Source organism: Mercurialis annua, linkage group LG5 (assembly GCF_937616625.2).
Source record: "Mercurialis annua linkage group LG5, ddMerAnnu1.2, whole genome shotgun sequence".
NCBI classification, from domain to species: domain Eukaryota; kingdom Viridiplantae; phylum Streptophyta; class Magnoliopsida; order Malpighiales; family Euphorbiaceae; genus Mercurialis; species Mercurialis annua.
This window is the reverse complement of record NC_065574.1, coordinates 16,247,484-16,251,650: the sequence shown is the minus strand read 5'-3', so window position 1 is coordinate 16,251,650 and position 4,167 is coordinate 16,247,484. Positions and strand designations below refer to the sequence as shown.

General features: G+C 34.1%; 1 long non-coding RNA gene across 1 annotated transcript; it reads left to right on the top strand.

Annotated features, from left to right (window-relative positions):
• The first annotated feature begins 987 nt into the window (after positions 1 to 987).
• LOC126682971 (uncharacterized) lies at positions 988 to 3,703 on the top strand. Its single transcript, XR_007641567.1, has 5 exons — positions 988 to 1,120; positions 1,210 to 1,263; positions 1,375 to 1,450; positions 2,172 to 2,257; positions 3,511 to 3,703. It is a non-coding gene; the product is annotated as an uncharacterized LOC126682971 (long non-coding RNA).
• Positions 3,704 to 4,167: the final 464 nt, after the last annotated feature.

The following is a 4,167-nucleotide window of genomic DNA, read 5'->3' as shown; positions in this document are numbered from 1 at the left end:
TGGTTGTCTGATTAACTCTCCGATGCTAAAGTCAGTTTAGATTTTTGAGCATCGTTTTGAGTATATGAATGTAATTGTGTGTTTAGGCATACCTCAAGCTCTTTATATAGTAGTTGAATGTATATCTTGTAAACTTAGAATAGGAAAGTGAATCCGATTTAGTAGGGTTTAACCCTGATTAGGTGTAATAACCTAAATTTTTGAGGTGTTACGTGTAGTGCCACGAGGCATAACTATAAAGATTAAGAACGAGAATATCGGATTAGGGTTGGATAATAAGGACTTAGACCGAAGCGGGTCTATTGGAATTATCGTAGAATAATAATTTAAATGGAAAATTATTATGCGATAAATTGGATTTAATCGAGACAAAAAAAACAGGAATAAAATAAAATAAGTTGGAAAGTCAGAGCGAATAATATTCATGCCAAGGTCCATGAAATATTATTAATAAACGATCGTCAAAATTTCGTAAGTATACGAAATCGTTTTAGAAGATAGTTTGACGATTAGTTAAGAATAAGGATTAAAGTGCAAATTAGCCACTTTAAGGACTAAAGTGGACTTTTAACCATAAACTTCCAGAGAAAGTTGTGTTTTACTCTATTTTCTCAAGATAAGAAAATAATATCGATAAAGTGGTTACCGATGGTCATTAAAGTGAAATATTGGACGAAAAAGTGCAAGTTAGCTCAAAATGAAAATTTGAGCGTTTTTGGCCAAAATTGCCAAAATAAATTATTGGAAAGTAAAATAATAAGGTATATGACTAATATTATTTATTTAGATATAAATAATACGGACTTTATCGAAAATTGAATGATTAAAGGTTTAGTGGACTAAATTGGACGAAAGATAAGTTCAAAAGTTAAGTTTGAGGAGGTGGCAACTTCCAGAACTAAAAGAGACACTTTTCCACTTAATATCATCACCTACACAATGAATATTCATTCATTTAAAAACCTATTTGCAGCAAATGGAAAAAAAATTCGTAACTCTCTTCACTATTTCCTCCCAAATCTTCAAAATACCATATCTCCTTCATTTCAAGTCCGAATTGAGCGATTCTTGCGGTCACGGAACGAGAAAATGATTTTCTTATCTATGTCTTCAATTTGAGGTAAGAAAATCAAAATATGGTCAAGGTTTAAGCTGTGAATTTCCGGATTTTTAGGTTTAATGAAGTTAGTGTTTAATTGATGTTGTTAGGTGTTTATAAGCTTGAATTGGATGCAAATTTATGATGGAGCTAAGGTTTTCAAGGTAAGATAATCAATTTTAGTTTTCATGGTTAGTTTTCATGGATTGATGATAATAAAAAAAGTTAGTGTTTATAAGTCTTAATTGGGGATTTTGTTGATTGTTCATTACAAGGTGAAAGTGAGCTTTAATGGAGGATTGTTGATGAGGAATTGAAGCTTGGAAGCTTCGGCCATGGAGTATCTTTAAGGTAAGGGATTTTATGAAATTGGATGAGTTTGAATTGATGAAATTAAATGAGAATTGAGTAGAGTTTTGTGATGATTAGTGATGTTTGATGATTGAATTGTGTATAAGATTAGTTGTTGATTGAATTGTTGAATGAATTGATGGTGAGTTTGAGAATTGTGTTTGTGTGTTGTTGACCTTAAGCCCTGGGTAGGCTCTGTCCAGCCCCTCCCATGCCCCGGATTGGCTTTCGTTTAGTTAGTTTTAATAGACGTTACTACAGAAACTAGTTGGACGTTTTGTAGAATCTGTTCTTGCAGAACAGCCATCTTGTGTGAACCATATCTCGAGTTTTATAACTCCAAATCAAGTTCCGTTTGTTGATACAGAAACTTTAGGATGTTAACTATAATTGTCTAATTTTGAGTTTCTGTTGAATCGGACTCTACGGTATTCATTTTAGGTATAACATTTTGGGGTGTAATCTGCCCTGTTATTTCGGGACAGCTCAAGGTCTTAACTTATGAGCTTGTTTTCGACACATTCGGGTGCGTTTCATGGTCCGATACCTAAACAAACGTTGTAGGCGACGTTCTAAACATTAAGAATGTCAATTTTGTTTAGGGGTCAGACTATTTTAAGTAAGCGGTTTCGATAGCCGAAGTTGGCTAGAAACATAATTTTTGGATAAGTTAAAAATAGCTAGAATTTTATTAATTCTTGCTATTATTATATTTGCATAGATCGGACGAGCGACTATCGACGAGGCTTGAGAAAAAAACGGATCGAGATATCGTCATGCTTATTTGAAGAGTTTGGGTAGCAAGTGGTGAGTACACTTTAAATTACTCGCTAATATTCGTAAAGCTACGTATTTTAATACGAAAGGTATATGAATATTTTTATGTTTAAATGTATGTTCTTAAAATGCATATATATGTATGTTTTGAAAATGATGTTTTATTGTATTGTGCTATTTTGATAATAATACAAGTAAATGAAAAGAGTATATATGTTTAAACACCGGGGATGGGTAAAGTAATAAAAGGTGAACCGAACCAAATATAAATAAAAAGAATATAGTACATTCCTATATAAACTATTATGCAAATATTTATAAAGAAACTTAGTATGTTCCTATACGTACTATTAATCATAACAAATACCCTATTGTGCGTGTGTCATAAATGTATGCGCTTAGATTGTATTGTGCATGTCATGGTCCATAAAGGATCAAGAAAACCTAACAGAAATCATCAAATTGATAAATACATGAGATAAGAAAAGTGTATTGTGACATATTCAATAATAAGAACCGAGATACAAGGTGGAACTCGGTAGAATTATTCCGGGACCTGTATCTCATCCATTCTTGATGATAATCCTCGGAACTCATACGCAATAAAAAGTAAGTGCGATACATCGAGAATCAATACGAAATAAGATCGAGACACAATGTGAACAAACACTCCTATTGAATGTCAACAGAAATTATATGAATCGACAGTTAAGTTCAAAAGACCTGCAGGGTGCAGAGTCCGAATGCAGACACGAAGGTAACTCGGTTGAACTATCTCGGGATCCGTGTCTAAGGAGTAACTCGGTTGAATTATCTCGGGACTCCTATCGATCGTTTGGGATTGAGAAATAGTACAAGTAACTCGGTTGAATTATCTCGGGACTGTACCATATGGTTATGGGTAACTCGGTTGAACTATCTTGGGACCCAACCATAAGGATCAAATCACAAGAGACTTGCCAATGATTTAATTCGATTTAAAATCATGATGATATAACCTAAAATTTAAGATTCGATCGAAAACTATTGCAACAAAACGAGAAAGAAAAATGTCAATACCATAATAAGAAATCAAATATGTCAAATACGTATAAACTATAAGTTTATGAAATAAACAAAGAGTTATGAAGGAAAGTAAACAGGGTATGAAATATGATTTCAAAAGAGTATTTTCTATATATAAAATGGGTTTTCAACGGTTTTAACCCTTTATGTGATATTGCGTGTAATTTGGTGAACTCACTCAGTTTTATACTGATCCCGTTGCTCCTCCCATTTTTCAGGGATAGTATGATATGATTTGAAGAGTCAAGCTTCCGAAGTTTTAATTCTCGGAAGTCATTTGCACAAGAAGCAAAAGAAGATTTTCATTCCAGTGGTCCGTAGTAGTCTAGATGTTCTGTCTATGTATTTGTATAACACATTTTCACTCTGATGCTTTTCTAAATGGGGTCACATGTATTTTGATATGCGAAATACGATTTGATTTGCGAAAAATTTACACAGTTTTTAGGCTTGCTACGGATTTCGGAGCTACCACTCCCATTCCCTATCGCCGGTCGCGACTCATAAATTTGGGTCGTGAAATTAGGAGTGTGATTCCTTATTCAGACATGAGTCCTATTTAGAAATATATTTCTAAATAGTCTCGTCTTCCTAAGTTGGAGGTTATCTTCCTAAGTTGGAGTTTGTATCCAAATAGGAAAGATATTCGAGAATCCTTATAGATCTGGTGATCTGTCCGAATCCCAGGGTAGACGCGCTTTGTCTGATTCCTCAGGAATTCGGTATTATCCTTGTGGATGAGATTGTATTCCTGTCGAGGCGGATCTTATAGATTCGACCACCGGTTTCGTTTGGCTTGGCCCTTTAGGCGAGAATCCGATATCGTATGAGAGTAAATCTCCTGCGACTCGGCTCCATATTTCTTATGGAAGGAT